General features: G+C 44.4%; 2 pseudogenes; both read left to right on the top strand.

Moving 5' to 3' along the window:
• Nucleotides 1–5,628: 5,628 nt before the first annotated feature.
• On the top strand, nt 5,629–6,907 carry LOC149174307 (dolichyl-diphosphooligosaccharide--protein glycosyltransferase subunit 1A pseudogene; annotated as a pseudogene).
• An 85-nt stretch (nt 6,908–6,992) lies between these two features.
• LOC149174306 (serine carboxypeptidase-like 26 pseudogene) lies at nt 6,993–7,580 on the top strand (annotated as a pseudogene).
• The last annotated feature ends 224 nt before the right edge of the window (nt 7,581–7,804 follow it).

The raw sequence follows: 7,804 nt of genomic DNA, 5'->3' as shown, positions 1-7,804 counted from the left end.
ACTGCATAAGCCTCATCCAGCCAGGGATTTAGTCCTGCCTTCAACACTGCTTCCTTGTGCATCGCTGTGTCCAACTGTTCCTTCAGCTGCTTGGCCTCCTGCAGCTTGGCTAGTCTTTGTGTCAGCGCGACGATTCGCACTGTGCCCTTAAATTCATCATAGAGTTGTTGTAGCTGGCGCACTTTCGTCTCTAGCTGCTGTACATTGGGGTCCTCTTATAAGTTGTTTAGGACCTGAAATGACTACTCAAACAATTGCATGTAGTATGCTACTGCACTGTCCACCGTCGCTACTACTTCTGTGACAACGGTCGCCCGTTGTTCCTTTACTTCTGGCGGAGTTGAAGGTTGGGCATTCAACCGTAACTTCGTAATTTGCAGGTTCAACTCCAACTGAACCCGGGCTATCTCAGTACGAGTGTTAGGCACCCCTGTGGCCAACTTACGGATGTGTACCTCGACTATCTCCTCCTTCAAAATGGCCAACGCTGGGACCATTCGGCATGCTTCCTTCACGACCTACATAATGTGCTTTCTCTGATTGGTTGCCTCAGTCTCAGTAGCAATGGAAACATTTCTCTATAGGGCCATCTGCTCATTGTTGATCCGATGTTCACTAATCACCTGGAGGGTGCAGTGCTCATGGGCCCTCAGCTCTGCAATCACTCCATCTTGCAAGAGGTGGAGTGCTGCCAGGTTCAACCCTACTCCCTTTAGGGTGTTAATAGTGGGCTTGCCATCCTCATTCTCTATGGTCAGTGCTCCATTAGGCAGCACTATCGCACTGTAGGCCTTTGCGTGCAACATATCAACAACCTCTAAAGTGCTGATGGCCAGGTTGGTAGACAACGTGCTAGCTTGCGATGCGGGTCTGCAGCTCCTGGAACCCTGTCTGGATAGCCCCCAAGCTGACCTGCTGCTGCTGCTCAAATTGTTGCAGGGCCTCTGTGGTGACATCCCTCACTGTGTCATTGATATCATGCAAGTTGCCCTCTGTTAATGTGATGGGGTCCAGTGAGGTCTTGGTTGCCTTTGATTTCTTCCTGGCCCCTCCTTTCTCCAGTTCTCTTGGGCGGTTGATGCAAGTGTCGCCTGAGGGTCCACACCGTGTTGTTCGGTCTCCTCTTCTGTCTCAGGTGAAGGGGACCTTGCGCCTTTGTAAGATCCTCGCTCTGTCCCATCTGTCTGCTTCCTTGTCTGCTACATGAACTTGCGCTCCGCTTGGGCCTTATGAGCAACCTCCTTTTTCCTCTTTTCGGTCAGCTGTGCCATCTTAAGCTTGGCCTCCTCCTTCCTCTTCTGCATGACAGACTTGCTCTTGCCCACCGCCAAGTCTGTGGTAGTGCACCACTCTATCGGCCATTGATCAAGCACCGCATCAATGGCATAATCTGTTGCTAGATAAGGTAAGTCGTACCATTTCTACGCAGGGTCCTTCCGTGCCTTGATGGATACTCGATGGAAGTTTGCTTTAAATTCGGCGTAGCCTTGTTGGTTGGGGTACATCATAGGTGACAGTCACGGTTTGCGCTTGACGACCATCCGAATGTTCATCTCCATCAAAATCCAAAAGATCTTGCAGCCCCTGACTCGTTGCGCATCCTTGGTCGCCCACAGCGAAGCGTACTTCGCTGCTTTTGGGAGGTATGGCGCGATCGAAGGGAATTGGTTTTCCTCTGGCAGCTTCCATGCTACCAACACAATTGATAGCAAGAGCCATGAGAAGTGGAATGTCTTGTTGAGCTCCTGTGTTTTGCAGCAGTTCTCTAGGAACTCTCCGCGAAGGTAGTCCGACTAGTCGAACTGGACTCCTTCAGTGCACTGTGCTCCTATCGCGAAGACAGGCACCGACACCTCATCGGCGCTACACTTCCTCATCACTTTCCCTGCTAGGATCTGCATGGATACCTTCACAGTAGGGTTGCAGATGCTGCATATAGCATATTCGCGTGGCTTCTTCACCAGTTTAAATTTCTCTTTCATGGATTCTACGAGAGCCTGCTATTTTCCATCAAATATCATGGCCAGATTCTCTCTTTTATACGACAAGCGGATTATCTGATGAATCAATCTATCCATGATGGGTATTAGCTCCTCTAGTCACATACACCCATCATGCACCAAGCACAACAGCTGCTTAATGACCAAAACTGTCACCGAGGTGTGGTTGTAGTGCGACACCCAAAGGAGGTTGAGCAACCCTGCCTTGTTTACTCCTCGGCGCCACCTCCACGGCTCCAATGCGGTCATTCCAGAGTTCGTATCAATGATACGGCACATCAACTGCTCGGTCGCTAGGTGTGGGAACTTGTCGTGATCAACCAAGTCCCAGTCTTCAAGTTTCAGAAGTGGCACTTGTGCCAAGCGCGGTCCATAGAAAACAATTTCTTCCGACAATAGAGGAGTTGGCAGGAGAGTCTTACTCGCATCGATGTTCATTGGTACCTTGGTCTTGGGCTTGCACAGATGGGCATACTTTGACAACCGAGTAATAGGGTCTACACCCTGGGTTTCAACCTCCTCTACTTCGACTCCCACATCCTCAGCATCCATCGGGATGTCTTCAATGTCTTCCTCCTCCGGCTCCAAATTTATGGCCTCGCCTTTCTCCTATGCGGTGGGTTTTGGTGGGTTTTGTTATCACTCAGGTTGTCCTTAAAGCTCCTTAAAGGATACGGCTGAGGTAATCACAAACCAATCTTTGGACTGCAGGTCCTAGCCTACCTGCAATCAGAGAGGGCTCTCTCTTTATAATTTAGCTTTGTTTTGGGTTGATTTTTAGGCTAGTTATGATTTTCTTGGGTTTTGTTTTGATTTTGGTGGGATGGAGGATTCTTTCAAACAGAGTTGGGATGCATAGTGTGAGAAGTTCAAACCATTGGGCATGGAGTCATGGATTAGGCTTGCTGTTGCGTTTTCTTGGTCACAAGAGGAATACAGAGCAGGATAGCTACACATAAAATGATATCTAGCTAGAATAAAGATGGAACAAAGGTCAGTGAATGAAATGCAACTAAGTAGCTCTCATTATGCTAACAGAGGGAAGGTGAATGAACATTTATATAGGAGCAATCAAGGATTCCTAAACAACATTCATATATGAAGGAACTAGTGTAAATATGAGCAAATCAGTATTCATATTCAGGACTAATTCAGAGGAAAACATAGATAAATCACAGAAATTGAGAACAGAATACAACTAAGTGAGCTTTGAACTATTCTTTCTTTCTACTATTTATATAGTGAAACAATGATGGCATAAAACATATAAACTGTAAACAGAGATAAGAAACACTTATTGGGCTATGTAGAAGTGTTAGGATTCCATAGTCACTCTTCAGACATTAAAACACAACAATCAGTTCATCTCCCAAACATTCCAACAATCTTTGATTATAGAGACTCTCAGAAAATACAATGCAAGTCTAGAGGAAGTTATCGACCAACCAACCCTTTTTTCATAACAGAGGGTGGTTTAAATAGAAAAAATATATACAAACAACAGATCTAAGATAGATCTCATCAAATAAATGCCTTTAACCTAATTTGTACAGAAGTAAATGGCAGAAATATCTATCTAACAGCTGCGCTAGGGCAACTGGCTCAAAAATGGATCAAAATCTGTCCTTATGGCTCTGTGCTGGCTCTTTTAGCCATAAGTGTGCTTTAATTCATTCATCTGCGCCTGCAAGTGGTTCTGCTGCCTTAAGTGGCCAAAACTGTGAGTCGGTGAGTCTTTATGGCTCAGAGCTGCTTTATTGACTTTGCTGGGAGGCTCTTTAATGATTTCCTGCTTTGGGTTCAAAGTTTCCATTGAACACCTTCACTGATACACTTTGCCGCATCCTGATACACTTTGGCACTGAATCTAGGCCTTTTCTCACCGCTGATACTCTTTAAACTGTCCCATCGCCCCCTTTCTGCCTATTCAAGGCGAAATAACTGCCACAAAATCTTCCGTGGCCTTTGGAATGCTATCGGCGCTATGGCTGATCAAAATTAGCTTTAAACTTTGAAAAATGGTGCAAACAAGAGGAAAAAGTGTTGCCGACTGTGCCGAGGTCGATACTGGCCCCCTGGAGCAAAAACATGGCTTGGAGCGATCTCAAAATGGTTAAGGAAACCATCATTTCCTTTATACCTGGGCGGGCATGGGCGCCACACAGAAAACATTTAAATGGCCCTTTTATTACAAACAGGCGGAATGCCATAAAAACATGAATTTTCATTTAAAAAACGGCCCAATAGCGACACTGTTCATTGAATTAAATCGTGGCCATTGGATCCGGCGTGGGCCGATCCAACGGCCCAGATCTTATCGCAATATCGGCGTCGGGCGGACCGGGGGGTGGCACATAAACAATCGCCGAAACTGCGCGGACCTGATATGCTATAGGCCCTTCCTTTTATTTGGAATCGCGTCCGGCCCATCGGCGATGTCATATCGGCGGATTTACAAAAATTTGGTTTGCGGACCCGAAATGCTTATATACCATGCTTTAATGTTATTACTGCTCCGCCATATCGGAGCAGTCCCGCTCAGCTGCACAAAGGGCCTTTCGGACCCGAAATCCCTATATGCCCATTTTTAATGGAGATCGGGTCCGAACCATCAAAACCCATCATATTGGTGGATTTACATTTGAAACGGGTCCAACGGACCCGAAATCCCTTTCAAAACTGCCCTTTATAAATTATCGGCTTCGGAATATGGGAGACCTCCCTTTTCGCTGTGCCCGGGGACCTTACGGACCCGATAGCTTTTATAAGACCCGCCCTTATAATATTTTCGGCTTCGCCATATCAGAGCCAAACACAAGGGGTGACTGCCGATCAAACATGGGTCGTTGATTTTGTTATCACTGAAAAGTCTGTTGCCAAAAATTTTTTAGCCTAGCTTAAAGACAGGGTGTTTTCGCAGCGCATGAATTCTTTTTTAGCAGTTTCGCAGCGCTACCTATTTAGGTGGTTTCGTAGCGCTGCTACGAAATTGGGGATTTGTTCGAGTTTTCAGTGGAGGCCCAAATCCTAGCATGCCTATTGTACAAAGTTTTGCTTCCCTCCAGAAATGCAGATGAGAGCAGTGACAGCGTTTTCAAGGAAGAAGTGCATTAAGCTCGTTTGTAGCAACACAGATTTGCTCAGTGCTCTCCCTGAGGCTAATACCTTGAAGATCCTTTCCTGGGACAATCGCTTTTCTCGAGTCAAGGAAGTCCTTCTGATCCCAACTCAGGTTAATTCTGTTGGAAAAGTAGCAAATATATATGAAGCTGGTTATCGACTAAGTGGTGGAGCATATATCATCTCCAAGTGCATTGGGAATTCATGGTTGTGGGATCATGTTCGTGTCAGTGATGAGTTTTTGACAAATGAAATGTATTTGCATTTAAGTATGCGCCTCATGTTCTAATCTTTGTGTATTGACCGAATACAAGGAACCAAACGAGATGTTGAGATTTGATAAACATTACCAGCTGTTCGTGCATTAGTTCCTCCACTGACAGAGAACGTAGACACCTGGTTGACATTTGTTTTTCTTTGCCAGAAAAGGGGTTTTAGAAACGAGAGCGTATTATACTTAACTTGGCTGATCTGATCTGATCTGGTGGGCAGGGTAGTGGCAATGACAATGGCGATTCGTGGAGTGATCCCGTCAAATCTCAAACATTCAGTGTTTGCATGTGTAGTGCTCTTGACAATATTCCATCTATGTTTGGCGGCACCGTCATCGGAATGGGTGCTCTTAAAGGTGGATCGCCGGATTGACTTGACATCACACATTGTACGGGTTGTTACATCCTTGAAGGTTGAAAATACTGGTTTGGGTACGACTTCAGAAGTTCTTCTTGCCTTTCCTCCTGACCAGGTTGAAAATCTGGCGTATCTGAAAGCAGCTGCCCTCGAAGGAAAGGGTAAAAATAAGGTTTCTGTTCCACTTATAGTAAGCCCTTCCCAATCAGAAGATGCACCTGGTGGTATAGTTTTATTTTCAATCTTTTTGGTGAAGGCACTAAAAAAGGGTGACACTGTAACTATAGAAGTGCTTTCAGTCTTCACACATTCAGTGAAGCCTTTCCCTGAAGAGATCTCTCAGGCACAAACTCAGCTTGTTCTTTATTGTAATAGTGCCTACTTTCTTTCGCCTTATCTAGGTAAAGTGCAAACTACAACCATCAAGACCCCAAGTCCTAGAATAGAGTCATATTCCAAAGTTGATCCCACAAAATTGGTGGATACAGAACTTAAATATGGTCCATATGAGAATCTTGCTGCATTTTCATTTTCGCCCTTTATTGTTCACTTTGAAGATAACCAACCATTTGCAGTTGTCAAGGAGCGGGTGCGAGAAATAGAAATTTCACAGTGGGGAAATGTTCAAATAACTGAAAATTATCACCTTTTTTCATGGTGGTGCTCGAATCAAAGGTGGCTTTTCAAGGATTGAATACCAAGCAAGACCCAATGCTAGAGGTGCATCATCTTTTAAGAGTCTAGTGGCAAGACTGCCACCTCGAGCACATTCGGTTTATTACCGAGATGAAATTGGGAATATTTCTACCTCACATTTGAACGCCGACTCTAGAAAAACAAAACGGGAAATTGAACCTCGATATCCTATGTTTGGAGGCTGGCAAGCCACTTTTACAGTAGGCTATGGCTTACCTCTACAGGATTTTCTCTTCCAAGCAGCTGATGGCAGGCGTTATCTTAATATTGCTTTTGCATCTTCATTCAGTGATGTGGTCATTGATAAACTTATTGTGAAGGTTGCACTGCCAGAAGGATCTAAAGATCCTTATGCTTCTGTTCCCTTTTCTGCAGACCAACATCGGGAGATAAAGTACTCCTATCTTGACACTATGGGAAGGAATAGTAGCTTATGCTTGGACCCATGCTATCATTTCTGATCAAAAGTATAATCTGATCAAGAGCATTTGCAATTTCAAAGTGTATAACTGGACAGATGAATGCGAAAATGCTGTGAATTCGGTGATGTACGACTATCAGGAGATTGACATATATAATATCTATGCACCTCGTTGTCTAGAGAACTCGAGTTCAGGAGTAAAGACGAGAGACAAGCTTACAGTTTCACAAAATAAGGTCTCGAGGAGGGTATTGGGGTTCCTATACGGTGGATATGACCCCTGTTTTGAACTATACACAAATGAATATTTCAACAGGCCTGATGTTCAAGAAGCTCTTCACGCAAATGTTACAAAGATTCCTTTCAAATGGGCAGTCTGCAACAATTCTGTGTTTAATGCATATAATTACACAATATTCTCAGTTCTTCCAATCTACACAAAACTTATCAAAAGTGGTCTAAAGATTTGGGTTTACAGTGGAGATATTGATGGGAGAGTACCTGTAACTGCCACGAAAGATAACATCAATGCATTACATTTGCCCATAAAGCAACAATGGCATCCGTGGTTCCATGACAGACAAGTAGCAGAATGGTTTATACAATACCAAGGATTAACATATCTGACATTTAGAGGAACAGGGCACGCAGTTCCCTTAGACAAATGTAGCGAAACATTGATTGTGAATTTTTGTGCCCTGTTTGTTCCATAAAGTGTGATCTATTTCCTTTTTGGAAGGTAAGATTAGAAAATGCACTTGACACAGGAACACAGTGATACATGTCAAAATGAGCAGAATGGATGTCTGGAAAATACACAGGGTGCAATGTTAGAAGGTTCTGCTTCTACTAATGAACTTCTTGTTGGTCCACTAGATTCTGGTAAAATTGTCACTACCTGCGGTAATGGTAAACCGATCAGCAAAGGTTACAGCAA

The sequence above is a fragment of the Pinus tabuliformis genome, chromosome 4_1 (genome assembly GCF_031772625.1).
Source record: "Pinus tabuliformis cultivar Carrire ecotype Pingquan chromosome 4_1, CPIR1, whole genome shotgun sequence".
NCBI classification, from domain to species: Eukaryota; Viridiplantae; Streptophyta; class Pinopsida; order Pinales; family Pinaceae; genus Pinus; species Pinus tabuliformis.
The sequence above is the reverse complement of the archived record's forward strand: the minus strand, read 5'-3'. Positions and strand labels throughout refer to the sequence as shown.